The sequence below is a fragment of the Phalacrocorax carbo genome, chromosome 9 (assembly GCF_963921805.1).
Source record: "Phalacrocorax carbo chromosome 9, bPhaCar2.1, whole genome shotgun sequence".
In the NCBI taxonomy this organism is placed as follows: domain Eukaryota; kingdom Metazoa; phylum Chordata; class Aves; order Suliformes; family Phalacrocoracidae; genus Phalacrocorax; species Phalacrocorax carbo.
This window is the reverse complement of record NC_087521.1, coordinates 1,541,847-1,569,178: the sequence shown is the minus strand read 5'-3', so window position 1 is coordinate 1,569,178 and position 27,332 is coordinate 1,541,847. Positions and strand designations below refer to the sequence as shown.

The window sequence follows — 27,332 nt, the reverse complement described above, 5'->3', positions numbered from 1 at the left end:
CTGGGTTAAGACCTTCTGCAAAGGATGTCATGGGTAATTTTTAATTATTTGTTTAATTATTGTTAATTGCACACAGTAGGAGGTCAGAACTCAGCCTGCAAACGCTAGTTGGCTGGGAAGTGCGAGTTCTCCAGCCATTCTGGAAACCCTGGTCGAAGAGCAGGAGGGGGATTTGCACTTGGGGTCATGATGGTGGTGACAGTGGGTGAATGAAACTCCGGGGATTTTTTCTGGAGCAAAAGGAAGAGGAGGACAAGAAGTATGGGGAGCTCAGCTGGGGAGCCACCGAGAGGGCGAGCAGGCACCCCCATCCCCTCCACACTGGAGAGGCTTCAGCACACACACCTTGCTGGCCACACTGGCACTCTCCCTTGGCAGGCACAGGCAGAGCTGTCCCACCGGCAACGGCCTTCTTTGGATGTTGAAATTGGGGTGCTTCAACTCAACCTTCCCCTTTTTGGGTTTCTTTTGATCAGAAGCGCCTTTACATTTGCAGTCATTATCAAACATACTGACGATATTATGTATTAACGTACCTATGCATACTTATACGTGTTATCTGTATAACTGCATAATGTCTAACATGTTACAGTAATAGATTTATGATGTAAACCCACGACAGCGCGCAACCGCCCCCGAGGCCTCCGGCCGGCCGTCACCGCCGGAGGCCGGAAGGGCCCGCCCCGCCACCCCGCGGCGCGGTGCTCTGGCGCCACCTGGCGGCTGGCGGCGGCGCGGCGGGCGGGTCCCTCCGCGGGGTGTTGCGCTCCAGGCTCCGCTCTGTGGAGGAAACCCAGCAAAAACGGGCGACGCCTTGGCCCGGTGTGACCTTCCTGTGCGTGCATTTCCCGATGGGAAAACGGGCTGTGTGCAGGGACAATTGGGCGCAGAGTCAGGGGGATGCGTCTGCCAGCGGGGTTGCCAGGCTCAGCCACACCTACCTGTTCCCATAAAGCCCTCTGTCATTCTTCTAAAACTGAACATCACTAACACACGCTCTTTTAAATTGGTTTTCAAATTCCTAGAAGCACAAAAGATTTATCTGGTAATATTTTCAGAAAGAGTTCACAGCATAAGGCTCTTAAATGGAGGCCTCATTTTAAACAGAAAAGTTCCTCCACCCAACACTTAAATTGCATCCAACAGAAGTGTCCTCATAAGCCATGAAAGTTGAGCTGGCTTACAAAGAAAGGGAACAGTACACGAGGTGAGCCCTTGTGCTTCCTTGGAACTGCATTCAGCCGCTGGCCTAAACACTCAGCGGCTCTCAATTTGTCTCTTTACAATTTAGCAAGTGCTGTCTTACCAGGGAAACAAACTTCCCAGAGGGAAAGTCAGTCATTGCCCTCTGACAGACATAAACACAACTGTGCACCTGCTCTGTTTAGGCCCTCTGCTAATTGCAGCTAATATAGATATTTCTTCAGCTGAAATAAATAGAAAACTTGGATCAGACAAATGTGAGCTACACCACGGCTGCATCGTGGTGGTGCAGCTCTGAGGAGTCAGAGGGGAAAGGGAATATGAATGGCCATAGAGTTGTTATGGGCTCTCTGGTGGAGGGGTGCTAAGACTCAGCCCCAAACCACATCTCTGAGACACTGGATGCACATGCTATCATATAATCCCGACTCAGGGGCACCTGGGCAGTTATTCCTAAGAAGCAGATAAGCATTGGATTGTTTTACCAGATAAACACTTGGGACTGTGCGGGAAAGTAGGAAAAGGTGTTCCTAGGGCTATGTTCAGTACAGGCATTAGTTCAAAGAACTGCTTTTCTCTCTGGTGCAAATCCACTAAGCACCTTAAGACTTTTTTCTAATTCTGGTTAAAGCTGGACCCACTCCCACCCTTACAACAGGTCAAAATTCAAGCCTGATGTTTCTATATAAGACCCTTGTCTCCTCTCAGCCTTGATTTTTTCTCATAAGGACAAATTAACATTAGAGTCGTTACCATTATGTTTGCCCAAAGATTATTTAGCTTCTCAGAAGACATCACAGAAATCAAAAACTGTATTAAACCTTTTATAAATTAAGGCCTTTAACAAAATGTTTTTCTGCTAGATCAAAAGTATGTGATTCTTCTAATGAGCAAAGCTAATGCCATCATTACTGCAAGAAAGGGTTGCTTTTGCTTTTAAATCTTGGAAAGCTTTTGAGCTTGTACTGCTAGCTTTACATTCCCGCTGCAAAGCACTCTGCAGCCATACAGAAATGCAGAATACTGATTCCAGACTTCTATAGTCTTGTCTGAAGTCAGTGCCCATAGTTTACTATCTAGGTTTAGACTGACTAGATTTATATTTAAGGTAAGCCTGCTGTCATAAAAAATACTCCGTGAATTGTAGGCATATAGGCCTAAAAGGAGAGAAGGTTCAGGACATCTTCCATCAATTTAGCTGCACAGGATCAGGCAAAATCCCCCTGCTTGCAAGAGGTTATGCTCATATGGGTTTGTGACTGGGTCATGTCTTTCAGCCTCTGCAGAAGATCGCAGGTTTTGGATAGCAGCAGCTGTGCTACTGCTGCAAGTTCATATTCATTCCTCTCAAAGACTTAAATCTCTGGGAACTACCCTGAATTTCCAGTAGCTGTTTACTCCATTATCACAAAATCGATCACAGATGGTGCTTTTGATGCTGGCAGGTTGGAAAAAATAATCTCTTCTCTTATATCCTGAGCACATTTGATCTGGACTGACTGCGTGGAATCATGACAGCCCGTCATCTTGTCATTGGTACAGAAACACTTTCCTGACTGCAGCTAACGTTCGGGCAAGGATGAACATTTTCCTTTAAATAGCAAACTTCAGCCTTAAATAGTTACACTTTGCCCTTGCTGTCTGGCTCTGTTGCATACCAAAGACTTAGCTCTTAGCAACGTGAAATCCCATCCTAATTAGCTTCTGTTTAACAATACCACTTTGTACCACTCTCAGAGTGCCAAGCACCTTCTATTCTGGGACTACAGAGCAGGGGAACATTTCATATCAAGCCCAATGAAGTTCAAGACTCTTTCTGTGAAACGTGATTTTTTTTTTAAGTGTAAAGTAATTCTGTGTATTAAACCTGAGCCACTCTGTGTGAGTAAAAGTCACACTCAAGGAGTTAAAGACTATTAACCAAACATACCCCAGTATAAGCATACAAAACTGCTGTAAGAAGTTCTGGGAAATTCAGCAGTGTCATAAATTCAACATAAATTGTGCATGCTAGATGTAAAACTTGTATATAAGTGGTTAGGTGGTATAATTCATTCCAGTTTGATGCTTGGCTGGAAAGAAAAATGTGTATTATTTACTCACTGGGGAGTCAGTGAGCATGTATGAAATAGCAGCTCTCACACATACAAATAAGCCATCCTCTGCCGTTGCATCAACACTCCCAAAACTTCCCAAGACTTTTAGGACCAAAAGTAGCTCTGTTTAAGACTATAAAACTCTTCAAAAAGAAGTAAAGTCTTGGCGTACCTGACCCTTTATCTCAAATAGCTATAGACATGAAACTATCTCAAATAGTTTCATGTCTCCTGTCAACATTAGTGTGTTTTCTGATGATAAAACTTCCACCATCAATTATAGGACTGCTTATTTGATCCATTGTTAGGAACTGTTCATGAACAGACACACAAACATCGAACATGGACAGACACACAAACATCGAACATGGACAGACACACAAACATCGAAGAGGAACTAATAAGAAACCTTATACTAAAACCTTAAAAACATTGGCATGACAGTGCAACCACCTGAATGTATAGGGCTGGCTTTTATTCCTTTTTTTTTTTTAAATGTAGGCCTGGAGAATCACTTGCAGAAAGCATCAAGACCCATGAACCTCCCTAGAATAAAAAATAAACCAGATGACATATGCAGCTGTGCCCACCATAAATGCCAATGGCTAATGATGATCATTCACACATGTCATTTTGTATTTGGTCCTTTTTTATGCTGTTATAAATATTTTACTTACCTTCCAGGAAAGTCCTTGGATTCAAGGAAAGTTTCTTAGCTGAAGCTGTCCGACGATACACAGAGTGACAAGGCCAAGCTATTTTTCTTTTCAGCCTTTCAAGAGAAGTTTTTACCATCTGTTTCACTTACTATCCTTGAAACTTTGACCTAATTTCCACCCCACAAATTACTCCCCATTATTGACAATAATGAAGACTCTGTGATGACCCCAATTAGGTCTATATGCTTTGAGTTCTAATATTTTGCGGTTATACAGAAACCTGTAATTTTCTGTACATTGTGAAGTTGTGTGACCAACGTGTTCACATTCTTTAAAAGAAGTCTTTATATATTTGAAGGTGAAAAAAGAACCCCTTCTTGAAATGGGTTTGGTGCCTCTTTTAAAGGAAGAACTCCACTATCATATGACACATTCTAACCACTGTAGGTAAGTATAAAGCAACCTGAAAAAAACCCTTTGCTCAGAAAGCTTTGCTGACATAAATCTAAGGCTGCAAGTTTGAGTGGATATTGGAGTCACTGTAAATTGGATTGGTCTTGGTCTTGATATGTAATATCCAGCAAAGCTTTGTTTTTCTGTTCCCTGTGCCCATAAAGCCCTGGAGACAAGGACTGAAATTTGTTGAGATAATTCCAGCATGTTTTGGTCTTTCAAACTCACTGGCACGCAGGATGCAGGTATGAAGCATCAGTGCACCCCTGACCTCCCGCTCTGTGTGGATGACAGACAGCTCTGCAGAGCTATCACATTTGCCTCAGATGATAGAGCTAAAAGACCATGCACTTAGCCAGCTCTGGAGTCTGAACAGGGGATAGCTGGTGGAGGTTGCTTCCAGATAAGATTGTTGGAAATTATTCAGTGCCACAGCGGAACATGTATTCGCTCCCATCAGTGACCTAGTTTGTATTTGTTACTCAGCCTGGCAACCCGTACTTTTTTTCGAACAGTTACCTTTGCATACCCAGATATCAGCATGGACAAAAGTCACAGAGGAGCTGTTCTGATGCTGTAAGAACTTTCTGCAGATTATTTTCTCTCCCTCTGTCATCCAGCAGGTGGGAGGAGATCAACACAGACAGTGAAATATAGGGCTACTGGGTGGATTGTTTCCCTGGGGACGCCTGATTTGCTTGTGCACAGCTACTCAGAGCATATCCAGTTGCCCTAATTTTCATACAACTATCTGCAAGTGTTAACTTGACGGCTGAGCTGCCCACCTGGTAATAAACTTTGGTGATTTTTCCTTATCCTGATCATGGGGCAAGGGCACTGAGAATGCAGGGAATGTAAAAATTGGGAGAGAGAGAAAGGTAATGGACCTGTTGTAGTGTAAGTGAGAAGTGAGGGACGTCAGTCTGCCCATGGAAACATGGCTTGTGAATTCCTAGTTTATCTGAGTTTTATTTGTGCTGCGGTGATGTTTGCAGGTAAGTAACAGCTAAATGTCCACAGAATTATGAGTGAATACATGTTTCATAGCCAATGTAATATAGAAGTTGTGGTTCATGTCTGGGATCATGCTAGAGAAACAGCTGATTTGGGCAATATGTACTATTTATTTGTCCTCTGGTCTTATTAGGGGGTTGAGAAGAACATCAATTGATGGCTACATCTGTACATCCGAAACTGGCTCATAAAGAACCCTTAATTGCTTGTATTAGTATAGATATCCCTGAAGAAAAAAGCCTACTGAAAATCTAGCTGACTCCAAAAGGATTTTATAAGCTAATATAATTTTGGCTGTGTCAAACTGTGATAGAATATTTCTTCTGAGTAGCATGCCCAGGCCAATGCCATGCCTTGTTACACCAAAATTTAAAATGGCTTTGAATCAAAAGGCAATTATGGCTTTTTTTCTGAAGAAGCAAAATTCAGTACTAGCACTTTTTCTCTCAAATTCCCCTTCTATTTACTTGTATTTTTCCTTTGGAAGACTATAAAAGAGGAAATTTAGTTCCCATTTGCAAAGACAACTCTAAAGAAAACTTCTGAAAGCATTTGATGGCATAGGTGTGACAGAGGTCAAATTAGGAAAGAAGTGAGATTTACTTATGCATCAGAGCCTAAGCTGGGCTTCTTTCTGACTCTCATTTGTCCAGTTTAGGATCTGTCTCATGTAATTAGTCAGGGTGTTACGAAACAGAAAGTACCTAGTTTGACCAGCAGTCTGGGATTATTTTCCCTGACTTCAGCTACCCAGAAGTCAAGAAACAGGCCTGAACTACTCATCTGGCTCCATTTATCATCAGTAGAGACAGGGGAACTTGTTCCATCTCCTTAGCATGGTGTCCATCATCATTCAGGAGTGTCCACCTCTCACAACTGACTAAATAAGGAATTACAGCAGATAGAAAGCAAAGGATCAATATTCTTGTAGGTAGAGAATAGCTAATACATAATGAAGTTACTGGGATGTAATGTAAGTATATCGCATTAAGAAATCGGAACAATCCTCCATGTTTGCAGCACTGTTAAGAACTGGATCGGTCCATAGATGAAGAGTCACAACTAATTGTGCAGACGACTTTCACAGCTGAGGAGCTGAAAGGTGCATCAGGACCTTTGCTCAAGTTCCAGCTCACTTGATCTATTTTTGTGCGTATATTTCTGACGTTGATTTCTCATTACCAGCATCTCTCATTCCAGTTGTAACTGGAAGTTTTGAAGGATGACTGGGATTGTTTGGTATCTGGAGCATCATTTCTGGTCTCTTCTAGAATAGAAAGTCCTATAAATTATGGTTTTAAAGTTCACTGGACTGGATATTGATGACCTGGCATTTGTAGTCAGTGTAAAATATCTGATAATTATAGATTACAATTTGACAGAATGTCTCATTTCTTTTGGACATGTCATGAACTAAACATTCTTCGGGGCTACTTAATGTCATGAAAGTCTTCACAAGAAGTCTCCTTAATAACTTTCCAAAATGAAAACTTACTCTCAAGACAATATCACGGCCATCCCTATGCAGTCAATGCATAGGTGATGCCTACTGATGGGGAGCTTTGCTGTGTAAGATATAGATGAATATTTGACGAAGTATTTCTTTATTTAGCATATCTGTAGAGACAGACAGTCTTTTTCATGTGACTTTTCTTAATCATCAGAAAGATTTGGGACAATTTGGCTCCTACTCCTCCTGACCTGCTGACATTTGTTGGGATCATGTGTTTGTTGTGGGACTGCTACAAGGACAGTGACAAGATCCAAAATGAAAGGAAGGAAAGGAAAAAGCTACTATTAAAAAAAGTGCAGTTAGCTCCTTGTGTATCACTCTGATGTGTTCCTCATCATATGCATGTATGTGGCAGCTGAAATGATTATGAGGTCAGGTGACTGCTCATCCAGGCTTCTGGGTATTATCTTCAGTCCTGTGTCATGAACTTCAGATAAACTTCTCCGTGCCTGAGCCTATCTGCTTGAATGGGAAAAATATTCATACGTAATGCGTTCTGAAAGTGACATAACAAAAGTAAGGTAACAGTGAAATATCAGCTAAGATATTCAATGAACAATGCAAAAGGACCCTATTTCTAGTGGAGCTGTTCTGTAGCTCAGCCTTATGGACAAACTGACCAACGTCACAAAGATCACAGCATGGGGGAATTCTTCAGCTGTTTATATACTGCTGCAAAGAGTGGAGGTAGCAGCACAAAATCAGAGATATTCATTGTAAAGAAGAAAATTAATTTAACCAGCATTCTGAAAACTGTTGCAATAATTTATACAGTAAAATCTCTTGTTTTTATTTGTTTCCAATGAGAGAGTGAGTAAAAGAGGAGTGGAAGAAGGAGGCAGCATAAGAACGATATGCTCTCTCTTAAGGACAACCATTGAGTATTTTGGAATTATTAGTAACCCAGATCCACAGGTGCTTTAATGTGAAATGGCTCAATGTACTAAATAATAACAAAGCATAAGGTACCATTGGGGAGGAAGAGTCTGTCAGGGACCACCGACTCAGGTTAGAGAACAGGACAAAACACAGCAAAGCTGAGGAAGAGAAACTCAGACAGAAAAATATGGAAGATAACCAGAAGCTGTTTAAGAGTCACTGGTTTAAAAGAAGTCTCAATTTCATAAGCATTCCATAAGAAGGCACAGTTAGAAAATAAAAAGCCTACACAGCGATTGGATAAAATGGGAAATATATAGCAATCAATATAAAATAGAAATTATATAATGCAAAACTGGGGGCGGGGAGGAAGACAACTGAGGAAAATCATTGGCTGGCAGGCCTTAAGACAATAAAATGAGTTAAAAGTATATTAAGAACAACAGAAATCTTAACAAGGGTACATGCTGCTGCTGGATGCAGATGATGAAGCGATAATGTTGCAGAAAAGACAAATATTCAATACATATTTCTGTTCTGCATTTGGAAAGAAGAAAGATGATGCACTTATATCACTTGGGCTGATGAAAAGTTTTCCACTCCATTAGTGACAAGGAGGAATGTAAAGTATGTACTGGGGGTAAATATTTCAAAATCAGCAGGTCTGGATAGCTTACATGGGAATACTAAAAGAGCTTATTTAACCAATCTCTAGCCTGCTGGTATTGATATTTCATAAATCCTGTAATAGTGAGGAAATATCAGAATACTAGATGAGTATCTGTTCTATGCCAATATTAAAAAATGGCAAAGTCAAAAATCCTAATAGATGTACATCAGCAAGGCTAATAGCAGTTCAGGGAAAAAAAAATAACCGATAGAGAATCCTCTGACAAAGAATAAGAAAAGCTAGGGATGTATTTTCTAGCATCAAAATAGTCTTGAAAAACAAATGTCACAAACAATTTAACCATCCCTGCCACGAGCAGGAAGATGACTCTTAAAGTACTTTCTAGCCCTACCTTCTGTGGTTCCATGAAGAGGTAACATGGTTACCAACAGAGAGTCCTCAGTGGACAGGAGTGAATATATGCATGGGATGTGAATTCTGCCTGACTGACTTTAATTAGAGCAGGCTGAATCACCTAGCAGATCAGACATGTTCAAGTAAAAAGCCTTTTACTACAACCAAATGCAAAGTTACGCATGTGGGAACCAGATAGGAGATTAGGAGATGTGTAATCAGAAACTCTACCCTGGAAAACAGTGCTCTGAAAAGGATCAGGGTCATCAGAGTACGGAGCAGTTTCACTCCAGTGAGATACTATGGCAAAAAGGGTGAAATCAATCCTTGAATGCGTAAACATGGGAATAGTGAGTAGAAGTACTAGGCTGCTTTTCTTCTGTTTGTGGTACTCCTGAGACTAATCATATGCAGGATATTTATTTTCAAACGTTGTTGAAAAGCTGGGGAAGGTGCAAAAGAAGCTTTGTAATTATTTAAGATCTAAAGCAAACACCTTATTGTAGAAGACTTACGGTGCTCAACCTGTCTGACTTACTGTAAAGAAGATGACTTGATTTATGGCTTGATTAATGAATTGGTACTGTTGGAGGTGTAAAACACTAGCAGGAAAGGGCTCTGAGCAGACTAAGTCATACTGAGGACTGAATGCAGGAATTATAAAGCCAGACAAATTGAAGTGAAGAATGAGACACAGAAAATGATTAACCACTAGAACAAGCTAATGTGGTGAATTCCTCATCTCCTTATGTGACTAGATGTTTTTCTTATCAGCCTACAGCCAACTACAAATCATCAAGCATGAGTTATAGCATTTAATACTGGAATATATCCATGAAAATTAATGGTCTATGTTATCTAAGAGGTCATTCTAGGTGATAGTGATCTCTGAGATCCATTGGGCTGTAGGACAGAGATATATTTATTATTATGATGATGTCAATAAATGGTAGCTAAACATGCAACTTTCCCTCTGTTCTGCCCTTTAAGTGCTGCCATTTAATGATAACACGATGAATTAAGGTTGTCAAGATAACTAATGAAAGTAATGAAAGAAACTGGAGGACTGTAAAAGGGTTAGGTTTTCCAGAGGATGGCCACTTTACTCGTTGGACTGGCATAATACATGGGAAATACAAGTTGCTGGGTGACTTACTTTCCCCTTCTCTGTTCCTCTGTCTAGAAACATCTTTCTTTGGCTGTGACATGCACCTATGGCAAGTAAGTAACCTGCCTCATGCACACATTGCATTAATAAGAACAGCCAAAGTATTTTTGGAAGACATGAATGGAAGTGGAGATGCTAAAAATAGGTTCTTATCCAGAAAAGTAAAAAAACCAACCCACAACATTGTCATAGCAGGCAATGTTTTTAACATTATTTCGATGCGTGAATATGGGAACCTCTTTTGCCAAAGTGATATTTGATGTTTGGATTGCTAAAATGAATAGGCATGAGTTGCTGCTAATTTGATCTTGAGAATCCCTGTAGTAGCAACCTGCATATCTGGATGCCTAAATGCTTTTAAGAATTGGGCCTGTGAGAACTTCCATCCCATATAATCCCAAAGCACTTTGGAGGCCTCCATGGCTCTAGGGCGAAGCATGGGTGCTGATATGCACAGCCTTTCAAAATAACAGTTTAAGAGAGAGAGTGAAGCATCACTAACGCATCTCCAGGGGAAATTCAGGGAATGAAGAATGGAGTAGGACAGGGTAGATAACTTGTATTTATAGTAGATAGCTTATCTGACAGATTTAGTCACTTCTCTTGCTGCTTCAGCACTGTTTGTGAACAGCTTTTGTTCATCTCGGATGTTTTTGTTTTTCAAAAAGCTCTTGGCCTGTGGAACGTTCTCGAGCAGCTCATTGTTAATATTTGATACATGGAAGTAGAGAGTCAGCCGCGATTTTTAGCTCTGAATTGCTTTTATGTATTCCTTTGACTCATCCACTTTCCACATAATTTCAAATCTCAGAGGAACACTTTTTCAATTTCATTCATACTATTTAATTGCTCCCAACCTTCTTAATTTATCTTTTTTTATATTGTAACCCATGTCTTTTCCATCATTTCCCTTCATCCATCTCCTCCTCTCCCTGGTTTATTATCCTTACTTGACTAATGTTTGAGAATTGTATTTTAAGTGACTTACAGCAGACACTTGTCATTTTACTGTTGTGCAGAGCACTTTGCATATAAGTCATGTTGTATAAATAAAAACTACAGCTCCAGAAATTAGTCTCTCAATTATATTTTGCAGTATAATGTGTACAAGAGACACTATATGAAATAGAATTATTTATTATAATTATCCCACCTCTGGTACTGACATTCAAAAGCATTTTAGCTAAATCATTTGCCTTCTCTTTTCTCTATCTCACTTTCTTAACTAGCTCAGAGTTAAAGGATCTGTCAGTGAAGTGCTAGGGTTGTTTGGCATTACAGAAAGCCTCCAAATGTAACACCTCACTGCTTATCCTGCTTTCTACTGGTGTGTCTTAAAGCCTTCTAGCAAAGGAAATGTGTTCCCTTTTACAGCTGCAGAAACAGAAAAACAGAGGTGAATTTGAGGGCATTGAGAAGGCCTGAAGCATGTCTGTGAACACAACCCAGTCTCCAGGGCTCCAGGCATTTTTAATGGGCAACACTTCTCCACAAAACAGATTATTGGATCAAGTTGGGCTGCACATGTCCAGGTTTGTAGAGTGGCTTGCTTCTCCCCAAAACAGTGTTTGCATTTTGTTAAACCTGGCAAAATAACAGAAAACAGAATTGTCTCCAAACCCTCAGGATCTGTAATTTCCACATATATGGTGCTTGCTTTTATTCTGCCCCTGTCTCCAGAAGAGGGACCATGAGGGATTCTTTTAGTTATTTTCATTAAAAATACAAGCAAATACAGGCTTACTTAGTCAGACGTCAGTCATGCCTCCGGTAAATCTTGCCTCCTGCTTGTTCTAGAAGTCTGAGGCTGCTCTGTTCTGATGGACCTCTCTGGCATATAATCCACATGAAGGCAAAGGTGGCAGGAGGTAGTAGAGGATACTAGCGCTCTGCTGAGCCATTTATCTGTCAGTCCAGAGATGATCCCTGGACAACATCCCAGAGGAAACTCAAAAGTTTTGGTAGTCTCTGTGAAAATGTCTTGCTAACATTCATTCCCATGGATACCTTGAATGGGAACACCCTTGTATGGGGCTTTCCCAAACAGGCTACCCTGACAGTAAGAGATGCTTTGCTGCATGGCACTTTGGTAGCATCTCTTGGGAGTAAAAGTTTCCTATCCACCATGTTTGGTTTCAGAGACAACCTCTCACCAAGCCAAAAGGTATGGCATGTATCTATTACAGTAAAATGTCTTGAAGGAAAGCAGTGCAAAGCTAAATGGTCATGGAAACGTTACCATTTACTGTTCCTTGTATCTAGAGGAAAGAATACACTCTGAGTAAGGGAATTATTTCAGCAGCGCCAGAGAGAAAGCCTGGAGTTTTCAAAGATAGCACTGGGTACATTGGGGATTCCTACCCAGCCTTTAACATTTTGAGGCTGATCCCAAGGACAGTACCTTACGGACAGAGACCGGTACATGCATGGTTAAATGAACAAATGTTTAGAGGGCTTCAGCTTTGGGCAGAGGTACATTAGGAACCTGCATGGACCCAACTCCTGCCTCAGTGCCTTTGTGAATCAAGCACTTTATCAGGAGTGGTGAATATGGCATTAGTGTCTGAACCCATAAAAAGAACCCAAGTGTATTCTGATAGAGCCTACAGGGGATAAAAAAAGCCCCTCGTACATGCAAGAGAAAGAAGAGAGGAACCCATCACACCAAGGAGTCTCCTCCAGCTTGAAGGTATCATGTTTGAAAATTTCCTTCACATTTTCTTCTGTAAACTCACCAAATCTGTTTATCCACGGCCTCACCAAAAAGAAAAAGAGACAAAGGAAGCAATTTCCATGTTATTGAATTAAGACCTATGCAAGCTGACCTGAGAGAGCATGTGATTTGTGGTATTCTTCAAAACGTACTTCCTACTTCAGGGATTTGAAGAACATTTTTCACCACTGTGACTGTGGGGACCCTCAGGGAAAGAAAAAAAAAGTACCTTCTTTAACTTCTTTGCAAGCTTCAAGATAGCTCTTGGTTCCTCAGTTTTCTGCTTCTCTAAGCCTGTTTTGGATGTACATCTGTGAGGGGTTTATTAAATAAACACAGAGCATCTCCCCTCTCTTCTACATAACCAGGGAGATGAAATTCCCAATTTGCAGCTGCAGAACCTCATCACGCAAACAAGGGGAGAAAAAGCCAAACCTCCCCAAGGAGGGGAAAACCCTGATTTCAGCTTGAGAGGTTTTAAACAATTGTGATGAAGTTTTCCATGACTGATGTCTCCTTCAGTGCGCTGGCGGGAGTCAGACTGAAGCAGGGCTAGATAGGCAATGGGGAGTGTTTTCAGGTGAGATTCCTGTTTCATTTGCTGCAGAACCAAAGAGCATGTAGAAAGGGAGGTAGGAAATGAGGGTACGGGTGATTTAATGAGCCAGGTGGTTAAACCCTGCTCTGGAAAGCTGGATCCCATTTGTCATTAGCTCCTAAGCAATGTCAGACAAGTCACTTGGACTAAACTGGTAAGATTAATGGAGGTTCCTGATTTTCAGGTGCTCCTTTTTCTAGACTGGGGCTGGATTTACAGATGGGATAAGCATCCACAAGTGGAATGAAAACATAAGGAGCCACTAAATTCTCTGGGAAAAAAAAAGATGTTATGAATCTCAAATTTATGATTCCTTTTAACTGTAACATATCTAGGCTTCAAAGCTCAGTTTGCAGAGTGAGATCTTACCTCACTGGTTATGACTACACTGGCAGTAATATCTGTGATGCACTCAGATACCAGTGTAGTGAATATATTAAAGAGTTCCTGAAGTAATTCTTTTTTCAGTGTAACAATTGTGCCATAAATCAAACAGAAATTACGGTGAGGGAATAAGCACTGCCAGACACAAAATGGATGAGTGAGGAACCAGCTTGGGTATTACTGCACTGCACTCCTTAGTGTGCCCACATACAAGAGTACAGTAGCGAGCAAATATGATTATGCTGCTTTCCAAGATCTTTCCACCTAAATGAATAAATCCTTCCAGAACCAGACAGGATGGTGCAGAGACATCTGAGCTGGCTTTGCATGCACATGTAGAGGAACTGGATCTGGTGTTATATATGAACTGTGTTATTCTAGATAAAGGCAATGCACACATGAAAGGACTATGAGATCATTAACATGATCAGCTGCATCTCCTGTGCCTATTCACAAATGTCAGCAGAGGGGCTAGAGCATACTTAGGTCACTGCAAATTCTTTTCCTCTTGGAGCCAGCTTCCTGTGTACAAGCCTGGATGTTCTGCAGAGCATGGTGCTCGTTCCCGGCACCAGGCCTTGGAGAGCTCAAGCCTCCTGGTGAATGCCTGACAAAAGAAATTCTCTGTCCTTTGTCCCCAAGGTTCATCCTACTCCCACTTTCACCGTATTATAATCTCAACTCCGTTGGGTATTTTTTGTCTTCTATGACTAGCTCAGGCTGAAAGAAACAAGGCTGGACAGAAAAATAACAGCTTTTCTGGACCAGTTAATGCAGCTGGTGAGAGCTGAACAAGCTCTCAGGTGTACAGCACCACCACCAGGTGCTCGCTCTGACATTTCTCCCTCCTGCCTGTCCCCTCAGCACAGTACAGCGTTTGTCTTCATCCTCTCACCCCTGCCTCACTGCCTCCTCCTTCCTCCCTTCTCATTCTGGGAGCCCTCTCCTTTCTCCTCACCTCCTCCTTCCTTCCTCTGCTTGCTGTGACTAGACAGAATACAGATTTATGTGTTACCTACGTGTGCTTCTCATTTTTTCCAGTCCATCTCTGGCTGTTGATTTCTCCTTCTCGTAGGTGAGTGTATCTCTTAGCTCTCTTCTTCCTTTCTCTTTGACCTTTCCTCTGCTCCTTGTAAGGCATTCTCTCCTCTCATGCTGTGAAATGTTCATCCTGCCTCATACTGTGAAGTGATCTCTCTCACGCTCTCTCTCAACTATGTCTCTAGCACAGCCCTCAGTGCTTTCTAAAGGATGCTATTTCATAATAAATACATAAGCACTGCATCAGGCTGCTGTCTTCTGTAGCTGCCTAATCTGATACGGTATTTTAAAGGTGCTTCTTAGAACATCAAAGATGCCTTAGCTCTCTTAGCATTTTCCTTCTCAGCTCTGTTGAAATATATATATAAAACAATTGGGGTTTTTTCATCCAGCTTGAGGTCACCAGCACATGCAGTGCTGTCCTATCGTGTACAGCTCTGTTGCTGAGGTAGGGCTAGCTGTGCGTTATTCTCCATTTCCCCTTTAAAATGCTCCATCTTTCTGACACTCCAGCTCTCGAAGAGAGATTGTGCAATCAGGTGACTTGGTGACAGGCTGGTTTGCTGCATTGTGGTATCCTTGGAGCAGCCACGGTGGTTTGTACACAGAGCATCCCAGGCGAATGCTGACGGGAGCGCCAGCCGCTATCCTGGGCACTCCGGGGTTACGCAGAGCTATGCAAAGCCGCAGCTTTTCAGTGCGTAGCGTCCGCTAGCCCTGCAGTTTTCAGGTTGAAGGAGCAGCTTCTCAAGGGAATACCTGCTTTTGAGAGAGTCGCTGTGGCCAGACATCTTGACAGTTCTTCGTTATAATTGCCTCGGGGCCCGCACAGATCCGATATTGCCTCATCATTGGGACCATTTATTATTTATATCAGAAATGATGAGTCATTAAACAGAGGTCACAAAAACATCGTTATTCTGCTAAAAACATTAGCTCATCATTTCTGCTACTACAGGAGGTAGGAGAGACCAGGAAATCTGGTGCCTGTGAGAAAGAAAATGTGGACTGCATCAGAGGCCCGGGAAGACCAGAGAAGAGCCCAAAGTTGGTAGCTTATTAGGAAGGGCTTAAAGACAGGTCTCTGGGCTCAGGATCAATCACCATTTCTGAGTTTGTGGCATTTGGGGCTGCCATTTTACCCCACGATAGTTTGATTTCTCCCTCTGTAAAGGAACAAACCTAAAAATCTCCCTCACTTCTGCCCGAAGACTATAAATCACTTCAGAGGCATTAGCTAGCTAGTCCTCACTGCAGTGAGCTGCTCTTACCTCCATTTTTTCAGAGGTGAGCCAGAGGTACACAAGGGTCATTTGTTTGCTCGTGAACTGTGGTTCAGGATTGCAAATTCCTGATTTCTAATCCTAGAAGAAGGCATTTTCTCCATCGCTCTCATGCCACTGAAGAATTAATGTAGCACAAGAAAGGATTTTAATTTATTTTCCTACCTATGCTTTAAATTTATTTTCTTACTCCTCTTCCTCGGGGAATTTTCTGAATCTGAAGAGATCCTTCTGGGTAGAAAAACACTTCTCGTAGAGATTATGTTTCACTATTTTAACAGTGAAGCTGCAGACAAATATTTCCTTTGATAGCTGTGTTTGATTTCCTGCACTGCAGGGACTCCTGTCAGGGTCCAGATCCAACAACAGGTGCATGAGGGTTACAGCCCTTAGCTGCTAGGGGATTTATTTGTTTTTGTGACAGATTTCTTCGGAAGGGTAAATACGAAGAATCTGTACCATGGGCTCACTGGCCAAGACGCGTCGCTGCATCTTGTGCTCGGCCACGGCAAACGCTCCAGGCTTTTTTTGGGGGGGAAGGGGGGTTTTGGGCAGGGTGTTCCCGCCACACACCTGAGCACACACCGACAAACGCCGGCAGGGTCCGGTTCTCCTGGGGGAGGTGCGTCCCCGCCGTGGGCTGCTCCCTGCCGGCTTCGGGCTCGGTCTCGCCCGCGGATGCCGGCGGGCCTGGGGGGATCCAGCCGGCCGGTCCCGCCCGCTGGGCGAAGCGGCTGCGGCCCTGCGGGAGGGCGCGGGGCCGGCGCCCCGCCGCTGGGGAGGCAGTGCGGGGCAGAAGGGAAAGAGTTAAGGGAGGGTGGCGGGGCAGGCCGGCTGTCGGAAGTGAGCATGTGCAGATTGCAACCGCATCCATACCACGGGCGAGTGTCACTGGCACACTTCACCTCCCGCCGCCGCCGGCCGCAGGGCACCCATGGACCCCGGTGAGGTGATGAGCCGCGGCGCGGCCGGGAGGGCGGGAAGGGGGAGGCCAAGCCGAGCCGCGGCCCCGGCACCCGCCAGCTGCCTGCCCCCCCCACCCCCCCACCCCCGCCCGCCCCCCCGGCAGATGCGCGGTGCCCGCGGCGGCCTTCCCGCAGCCCGCCGGCTCCGGCGGGGGACGCGAGGCACTGCGATGCGCTGCCCGGGGCGGGAGGCGGGGGCTGGCGCCCGGCGCCGTTGTTCTCGCTTTCTGGCGGCAGGAGGGGCCGGCGGGCGTTCCGCCGGGAAGGCGGGCGGGAGGCGGCCTGAGGCAGACAAAGGCGAGGGCGGCGGTGCCCGGGCGGCGGAGCGCCAGCCTCCCTTCCCGCGGGTGGCCCCGGCTGGCCGGGCGCGGCGGGGCCTATGCCCCGGCTGTCGCCCCCTCCCGGGGAGCGGGGCCGGGCGGCGCGGCGCGGCCTGAGGGAGCGGCGCCCCCGCCGCGGGCTGGGCCCCGCCGCTGGGCTGCGGGGCGGGGGCCGTTTGCTCGGGAGCCCCCGGCCGGCCCAGCTGGAGGTGCTGGGGGCTCTGGGGGAGCGGGGTGCAAGAGTTGATGAAATTGGAGCAGCTTTTCACCGAAAAGTGCCTGTTTTGGACAAAACGGAAGTGTTTTGGAACATCTTTTTGTAGTAATTTCAGTAAAACTTTTATTCCAGGGAAGGAGGAATAGATCTGAAGCAGCCCAGCATTTGCAGAGCGGAACTGGGAGGTGGGGGCTGGCAGTGGTCCTTGCAGTGACTTTTCTGCAACCTTGTGAATTACTCATCTGTAATGCTGGGAGGTCAGGGACCCATGTATTATGATCAATTGAAAATGAAAGTTCTCCTTCCTCCCCCCCCCTTTTTTTTGGTGTAATTTAAATTAGCAAAAATATTCACAATAGCTGCCCATCCTTTGCACTAGGGTTTTGAAAATTACCTCTAGGATGCTTAGGAGCAGGGATGCTGGGAGGCCGGGCTGTCCCTCTCATCTCAAGTCAGAGTTTTATGCTAGGGCTTCCTGCAGAGCGTTTGGCATTGCTGGTCAAAAGCTACTGGGGAAGTAGAAACTTGTTAAGACTCCTAATTACATAGCAGAAGCAGTAAATGAAATATTTAGTATTGTTCTCTGACATAATTTGACAGGTTTGTCCCGTTTCCCTCTTGATTCTGAGGAAAAAGCAGTCCCTGCAGGAGCTGAAATTTTTCACGGGTGAGGTGGTAACAGCACACTGCCAGAGCTGTGTGTGTCAGGGGTTCGCAAGAAGAAGAGATTACCCACAGAGCTCTGTTCTGTGGTTTCCAGGAATGCAAACACAGTGATACGCCATCAGTTAGAGATGGGGCTAGCTACTCTTTGGTGGTAAATAGGAAGTCCTGAAAAGAAAAATTACCATAAAATTATTATGAAACAGAAAAGGAAGGCTTACTGACATGGAGTCATTGATGCCCATAGCCACTTTCGGCCAGCACTGAGGAGAACCCTGCAGGAGGTCTGTAAGACACTGATGCCCACAGTATGTCCTGAAGGACTTTCCTGAATCCCAGGGCCTAGTCCCAGTGAGAAGGTATGAACTCTTCCATGCAGGGACGTCAGTTTTTCTGTGTGTGGTGACAACAGCTCGCTGCTGTGGATAAATTAAGATCGTTCACTTGATTTGAAAGTTGGTATTTTCTCCCTGAGGAGCTTTGTGCGTACGTCTGCAGATTTCATAGTTCTGTGTTGAGGTTCCCACTGAAGAACATGGATGTCCACCTGTTTGTATAAGGGGAAACTGAGGCACAGAAGGGTGGCATTTCGCAGGTAGATGTGAAATCGAAACATGGGTTAACTCCAAATCATTTGGTTTAACTATTAGCTCTAGCAGCTTTCTAAACAAATGTCAGCAGGAGTGTTAGAAGCAGCTTATTCAGTGTCTGTGAAATATTTTGAGATCCTCTGGTCACAGGCATATTGAAAGAGGAAGTAGTATAGTCTGGTGGAAGGGCATTGGAGGGGCAAGCAGGTGTTGAGGTAGAACCGCTTGTGACTGTGTCACATCTTGCTGAGGCCCTGGCAGCACATCTGTAGCCTTGGTCAGGCTTGCTGTTCCCACTCCACTGTGGGGTGATGGTGAGGGCAGAAAATGAGCTGCTTTGTTGGGAGGGTTCAAAACTTGGCATTCTTGTGGCAAGATCCCATAGCAGTTTACCGAAAAGGTCAAGAGGGGCTAAAACAAGAGTTGTGGGTAGTGTATTGACATGTGGGTTGAGAGTAACCTAGATCTCTGCATACATATGGAAATGATACCTGATAGTGGGGACTCTGCGGTTTTGCTGACACTGTCGTAACATGATGTGATGCCGAGCAGTGAAAGGCAAATTTAACCTTGAAGAGAGATGCAGGTTGCTGACTTCGAGTGTAAGACAGGGAGAGGTTTTTGGGTAAGGTGGTGGACTCAACAGCATCGGGGGTCTTTAAACTGAGATATCTTTTTACAATCTATACTTTAATTCAGCATCTTGGAGAGGTCCTAAGGAGTGAAGATGTAGGGATCCCTTTGGCCTCGTAACCTGTGGATCTACTTATTTCCACACATCAAGAGCTCTGGAGTTGTTTTGCAGTGTCTTAAATGTGTTTCCAGTGCCTGTCCATTTGGTTAAGACAATGACTGTGCTCAGCTCGCGTGCATCGGGGTTGCCAGCAGTCACTGCATTGTGTCCCAGAAGGGTATTTCCTCTCATGGCATAATTAGCCAGATGAATTTAGATTTTGCCTTCCTCTGAAGCATTAGAAATGAGCCACAATCAGGGACTGAACATGCCAGGAAGGAGGAGGTCTGGGAGGAGTGGGGGAGAGGTTTAAGGAGAAGAGACTGTGCATTCTTCCCAGGGGAAAAAAACCCATCTTTTTGCTGTCATCACATGCCTTGATGGTAAGTCTTGTTTGTATCCTCAGAATTGTACTTATCACAGAGTCTGGGGCCAGACTTCGTAGCTTTTCTCTTTCCTTTGCAGCATGGGATTGGTCACTAAGGGTCATCTGTGTGAGACTCATTTGAACAGTCCTTTGCCAGTTTTGGAGTTGCCACACTGGCTGTGGCGTGATTTCTCGAGCTCTTTGTTCATGGTATGCAAATCTCATCTCCTTAGACTAAAGGACTTCTGTCCTTATCCAAGTTACTGAGCTCTGTTGCAAGAAATGGCATGAAATTTTAATAAACTGTGATATGCACGAGGTTTGACTAGATTTTAGGCAGCGTTCTTTCTGGTCTTAAACTTTCTGACAGCAGGAAAGCAGTTTTTCCTCATGGAAGATGAAGGGAAAGTATCCTGGAAAAGCTCCTAAAAAAGAGAAGCCTAATACATTAAGGAGGCTTAAAGGGTAGTGGCATGAAGGAGACCTGCTTGTTCTGATGGTGAAATCATAGAAGTAGTGGGAAATTTTATCATTGCCAATGTTACCTTAGGATTCTTTGTTTCTGGATTGCCTTTAATAAATGTCGTGTTTAAGAAAATGAAATGAAGTTGTTGTGTTGTTTTGTTTCTTTTTTCAGACTTGGGCAGCCTGCTATTACATGGTAAGACAAGAGAGGTAACAGGGTGACTAATTAAAGGGCAGCAGTGCTTCATTCCCTAGGGCTAATTATTCTATAGAAAATGGGTCAATTACTTAGAGAAATTGTTTGCCAGCAGGAGGCAGGAAAAGGCTCTGTTCCCATTCCTCACCTTCCTTTTGTGGGAAGCACTGCCCAGCTCCATAGGCAGTTGCAATACCTTGGTAAGCTTCCAGATGCCAGAGACACGTCCTGCAGACAGGGAAATGGCACCTGAACAAAAACAGAAGTGGTCCCTTCTGGCCTGTGTGTTCCTGTATAGCTGCAAATGAAGCAGTGCCCAGCAGAGGTGTTCCTGGGCTGGGTCTGGGGTGAAAGGCGTGAAGTTGAATGATACAAGTGGGGGTTCCCTTTCAAAATGAAATGTGTCTGCTGTGAAGGGTGAAGTACGATATTTTTCCTTACTTCTGAAAGAAGCTTGATCATCTAGGTAGCTAATGCTTTCCAATGTAAAAGGTATTACCTCCTTGTAGCTTGCTTGGTGTGGGTTTGTAAATGGTCCCCTTTTACTTCTCGGGTCTGCTTCCTGTATGTATTTTAGTATTCTCTGGTGAGTCTATCGCCTGACCCTGTTGCTTGCTCTTAGCTCTGTAGGCTCAGTACAGACCGAGCGGGGAGGCAGAGGGCTGGTTTGCCGTGTACGTCAGATGTAAACTGGTCTGCTTTTCGTATTTCTGTGATGGTGCATGGGGCAGGAGTATCCAGATGATTTCTGAGCTCCTAGGTAAGGTGGTTGTACAGGCAACCAGAAGGAGTCCTGAAAGAAAGCCAAGCTGGGCAAAGGCTTTGGCTTTGTAGGAACAGATTACCAACATCTGTGCCAATTGGGAACAATGTGCTCTTTCTGGTTAGTCAGAGCGCTACATTCCTGGTTGTAAGTGATACACCCAATAAAGTGTAGTGCGAGCCAGAGCCTAGGCACCTCACAGTCCAGCTAAAAGAAGTGGAAAAGACATGTCTTTGCAGGTGCACACTGCTCTTAATGATGTCCTTAGAGGCTAAATAAAAGTTAGGCTGGTTTGGAGATTTGTTTGTAGGCATATCTGAATGAGAATACTAGTTCAGAGGTCTCTAATCATTGCAGAAAAGGGAGAAGCATTTTCTGTTACCCTTTCTTTTGTTCTGAGTTTTCATCAGTGTCAATGCATGAGAGTTTGCCACAACCTTATATCAAAACTCCCCACCACTCACAGGCATCTGTCAAAGCTGGATTAGACGACTGAGGGAATTTTCCCTACCACAAATGCCTGCGGTGTTGCTTTCATTGCATAAGATCCAAGCATTAGTAGTCATTAGATAAGTGTTGGTAGCATAGAGTGGCGTAGCTGCTGTTTGACTCCGTCCTTCCTGGATCTTTGCTCTTAGGTGCACCGAATATTAAAGGTAGCCTGTTTGAAGGTCTTCTGTGAAGCACCATTCTGTCCCCTTCTCCTTGACTGTGCCAGGAGCACAAAGGAGACGATGAAGCATTTCTGAAGGAGGAAGCACTCTCTTCAGCATGGGTAGCTGTGGCATAGTGCTGTGTGTACTGCTAAGTGCCTTCTGAGGAGGGGCAGTCTGTTTTGTTTCTTGTTTTTTCACCCTGAAGACAGTCAAACTCATTCAGCTCCACCAGCCTAATATGGGTTGAGAAAGTTGGCCGGGGGGTGTCTATGCAGAGTTCTAGGCAGAGTGGTTTCTGGCTGCTTGCAACAGAGTGCTTGATGATAGTGGCATAGCAGCTGTTTCCTCTCCTGCTAACTGACCTAGCAAAGACGGGCTTGCTTAATCCATGGGGCACTCCTTGGCCCACGTATTTTCTTTGTATTTTGTGCCAGTGGAGGTTTATGATAAGGATGCTTCCGGTAAGTTCTAGAGGAGGAGTTATTTCTTTTCATGATTTCTGGTGTTCTCAAGACGTGTATGCAGTTTCCCCTAGTGGCATGATAGATACCATGTGATTTGGTTTATTTTGATCCAGCAGTTCTTTCCAAGGCAGATCTTGCAACTAAGCTTTTAGTTGGAAGTGGACTTGCACAAGAGCCGCAAGGCACAGTTTATAAAAATGCTCTAATGTCTACCAGGAAGAGAGGAGCTGCTGTGAAGGTAATGTCGTGATTCGTTAGCAATATAGAGCTTGGCTTTTGTTGCTTTCAGTTTTCCTTTGCTGGTTAGTACCATGGAGATGAGATACTGAGTTGCTGAAACATCAGCTTCAGTCACTTCAGCTGACAGAGGCTAGCATGGTATCAGGAGCGCCCCGGGAAGCTGAGCCATTCCTGTTCTGTGTGATGGAAGACTGAGGTGCGTATATAGAGTAGGCAGTTTATTATATTACATTATATTAGCATATAACTTGTTGATGTTTTTTCAAAAATGAGCTTCTAGAATCCAAGTCCTCCCATTAGATAATTATATCCTTTTGGAAACAATGCCTCAGTTTGGTGCTTGTATTACGAGGTATTAATGGTCACCATAAAGGCAACAAAACGCTTCTTTCATTGATTATCTAGAGCGTCATTAGTTTTTCAAACATCAGATCAATAAGTAGAGCGTGTTGATTTCTCAAAATGTCATGTATGCACATGTTCTGATTCACCTCTGATTTTCATGGCACGAGCTCCAAGAGCTGCAATAATGCTTAGTGCTCCAGTTTCAAGTTGGTCTGTGCTACCTTGTGGGGTGCGTGGGGGATTGCTTTTTTGGTTTTCTTTTTTCTTCTCGCAGCTATGTATTGGACATAAAAGACAGGACTAAGTGTCACATTCTGATGGGAGAAATGTAGTTTTTGTGGTTTGAGATCCTTGTGTGAGAAACAAGGACTGGAAAATGTCATGACAGTGATTAAAATTTGCTACACTTTGGACCAGAGCTTAGCAACATTTGGAGTACTATAAAGCTGTAAATGCTAACACCAGCACTTCCACTGCACCTTTCATCTGAGAATCTCTTTATTCTTAATGAATTATCAGTGTGTCTCTGTGAGGGTGGTATTATTAGTGTCATTTTGCAGACAAGTAGGTAGAATAAAATGCTTGTATAAGCACATGCAGCAACCCAGAAAAAGGCAGGAGTAAAATTCAGGAATACTAATGTTTCAACCTGTTCTTGAGCTACTATTTTGTACTTTCTCTTTTGCCAGAAAAGAGACTAAAGGCATTAATTTTGGTAGATTCCCCCCCCCCCCTTTTTTTCCATTGGGTTAGGCAGCATAAAAGTGAGACATTATTATGCAACATATCTAAGTGTGCATGTGATACTTGGAAAAAATGGTAATCAGATAAGTTGCTAGGCAACAGTACCCTGCCTTCAGTTACCAAAAAGCCAGTGAATTTGCTTTCATGGTTTAACATGTGTTCTGTACTTCTTCATAAAACAAGTGTAGGTGGAGTTTTGTAAGAGTTGCTCCTTTTTAACTCACCACCTGCTTAGCCTGCCATATTGTGAGGTCAGATTTGACCCCAGCTTTACAGAAAAGTATTCACAGAACCTGATATCAACAGAAAAAATGTTAGATGAGCTCTTAAAGATAATGAAGCATATGCAAGTATATGTAAGTAAATAACCATTCCTTCCCATGGGTCTGTGGATCTTTGATGGTTCAACAGCTTACGGAAAGTAGTCCATAGCTCATCCTTGGGACCATGAAAAATAAGATGATGAGTGAGGGATTTATGTTAAAAAGTAGGTGGCAGGGATATGTGGCAAGCTGTGAGAAGTCTTAGAACACTCACAGTGGCCTGTTGACCCAGAAAGGTTTGAGCGCTGCGGTAATGCATGAAAACCTGAATGTAAACCCATCTGGTTCATTTTCATTGCCTTAGCAGGAACAGAATGGAAGGAACATAAACAGAGATGAGTGTACATGAAGGAAAAAGTAAGTGAGAGTCTAATAATATAAGACAGATCTAGCAGCAGGAGGGAATTTGACTGTGTGTTTGTTTGAAACCTGAGGTGGTTTGTGTTTTTTTTTTTGTTTTGTTTTGTTAAAGACATTGCAGGATAACAGCAATAAAGACTCTTGGCAGTTATTCTAAATGTATTTCTGATTTTGGTGATAAATAGCCACAGAAGGATTTGCAGATACAGTCGCTGGGGGGGAGTGGGTGGGTGCAGGCATCTGCCCAAGCCTCTTCAGCTATTGGGTGGTGGCGTGGCTTTTAAAAGAAATCTGGAACTCTGGAGGTCTAATGTGCTTCTCAAGGCGTTGCCAGAAGTTTTCAGTAGAGATAGGGTACCCACCTGCAGGTATGTGGGAAACGATGCACCTAACCTTGGAAATCACTTATTTTCCTCAGGTAACTGCAAGTTGTTGCCTTACAGAGTTGTTTTTCCAATTATTATTTTTTTTGTTGTTGTTCCAGAAGAGAGGCATTTCCTTTTCAGGAGGTGGGGACTGTGTAGTAGCAGTGCGTGCCCAAGGTATCTCTCTGAGGTAATTCAGTCCTTTTGGGAAGGAAATTCAGCCAAACCTACCATGCTTTGTGCTCTGTATACCAGTCTGGGTTCAGAGATGTTCAGATGCCAGTTGGTTTGCGTGCAGGTTCAAAAGGTGTGTTGGGACTTCAGTCAAAAGTGGAATCTGCATCACCATCCAAGCAGGTCCTGCCAGATTGGGGTGAGTTTCTGAGAAGACAGATGCTCGCTTTCTATTTCCAAGTTTGGCAATTTCTTCGCAGGAGAATCCCAGATAAGTCACGGAGCAGTGTTGTGACTTGGTTTCTCTGTTGGTAGGACTGTTTATCACCAGGTAATTGCATGGACCCGAGCTTTCATTTTTGGAACACTTTGGAAATAATGAAGAAGAGGAAATACTAAAATGGACAGTTGAATGAACGCACAAGTAACCACTTCCCGGTAGGAAATTGCTTTCCTTTTTGTTTTCTTGTTCTCTGTATTCTTGTTTGATGAGCACTCCTGCTAAATTATGCTGATGTGCAACCTGCTGACACCAGGAATGTTGGTGTCTATGTCAGAAGAACAGTCGGAGCATGGGCAATTGCTCTTTTGGGAAGCCTGAGTCTGGCCTAGTAGTGGATTTTTAGATTTTAACTATTTCTGTATATGCAATTGAATGGTCACTGTTGCGTGACCACTGTCGTTGGTTTTTTGTTTGTTTTTTTTTTCCCCACTACAAACATTAGACCTTTTTAATCATTAGTATTTCAACACAGAAAGTTCATTTATATACAAAAGAAAAAATAAATCCCCTTTTCTGAACAGCTTAATCGATGTATTAATCATGTGAGCTTTAAGGTGAAGCCTTTATCTTCAGCTCTACCTCTCTGCTAGTGTGTGTTACGGCATAGTCTTCGCTAATGAAGAGTTTTTTCAATTATTTTCTTTCAAGTGTAGATACATGCGTAAATAAAGATATGGTTTCTCCAGCACTCTGAGTTCATAGAAGTGAAGTTGTGAAAAAGGAACTTCTTCCTGGTAGGCGGCAGCCTGCGAGCCAGATTGGAGAGGTGATACAGCTGAGAACTAATAGGCGTTAGGGTAGCATGGGGTTAGCATTGAAATGGCTCATGAGTTCCTTGGTCTGTCTCCCAGTGAAGCCTCATGGGTGGCCTCAGTGCTGGTGCCAGAGAAGGGGCTAAATAGTCCCAAAGTTAGGTTGGCTTGAAGCCTTTTGTAATGTTTGTATTTCTGCACTGAAGGAGTTAGGAGTGTGTTGCAGTTGCTTATTTTGTATGATTTTGTTCCTCACTCTTTTACAAATTAAATTATTGACAAATAGATCTCACTATGTGAAAAGCATTCTCAGTGTTCTTGTGATTCTAGGGAAATGTTTTTCAAAATTTTGTTTGCATGTGTCTGATAAATAGTTCAGTAGAAACCCATATCCAACTGTGACAAAGTGCATATAATGAAGATAGAATATGTGCAAATAATTTTAGGAACATCAGCTTTAGAACGATTTATACCAGAGCTAGCTAACAGCCAAGTTCTTTCCCAATGTAATGTACAAATACCTAGCTGTTAAATGAGCAACTATTCCTCATGATAAGAGAGGCTCTGAAGTAGATGCAAGCCCCAGTGTATAGGCAGAAGGTGCTAAATATGTCTGTACAGTACCCATGTTACATTGATTTAATTAGTGGTTTTACACTATTCATCGCTCTGTTAATCTTGGTGGGAAGTTTTTGTTGGGAGAGGATTAGTTTTTTAATCTGCATTTTTAATTGGAGTGTTTTTGTAGTTCAGTGTTATCTAAATGAAAACAGTGTAGGTTTTGGTTTTTTTTTTTAAGGAAAGGGTTTATTTTGAAATCCTGTTGGGCTTTGGTGCTCAGAAACTCTGAGGTTCGTTAGGATAATGTGAAGATCCCATTTGTTAAACAGTCTGACACATAAATGTTCTTGCTCTGTAACTTCTTCACATGCAATTAATCCAGAAAGATGCTATGTATAGACAAGCCCTCAGAGTGTAAGATCTGTGATGCTGACGTGAGTACAATGTTAGATACTTGTGTGTTGGAGCTGGCACCTCGAGGTGTGACTTCTGTGAAAATCTGGAGCGTGGCATCCTAAATATCAGCGCTTGAAGAGAAGAAGTATAGCCCAAGCTCATGGGCTCCGCTTGCTTGGGTCACGCAGCCATGAAAGGCAGTTGGGTCACCAGGACAGGGGGAAGAGGCAGCACCGTTGTCCCCAGGAACAGGCTGGGGTGGTGGGTGGGTGGCAGTGGCAAGGGCCTGCCTACATGAAGGCCACACTCTGTCCTGGAGTGGGGAAGGGAGAAGAAGAAAAGCGTGGTGATTGGAGAAGTGA

At 43.6% G+C, this 27,332-nt stretch overlaps 1 protein-coding gene across 1 annotated transcript in view; it reads left to right on the top strand.

The window, feature by feature from the left end:
• Positions 1–16,883: 16,883 nt before the first annotated feature.
• TMEM229B (transmembrane protein 229B) overlaps positions 16,884–27,332 on the top strand; it is a 36,972-nt gene continuing 26,523 nt past the window's right edge. The window contains exon 1 of the mRNA XM_064460063.1: positions 16,884–16,972. The gene's annotated coding sequence lies outside the window, so the exon portion shown is untranslated. The remainder of the gene's footprint in view (positions 16,973–27,332) is intronic.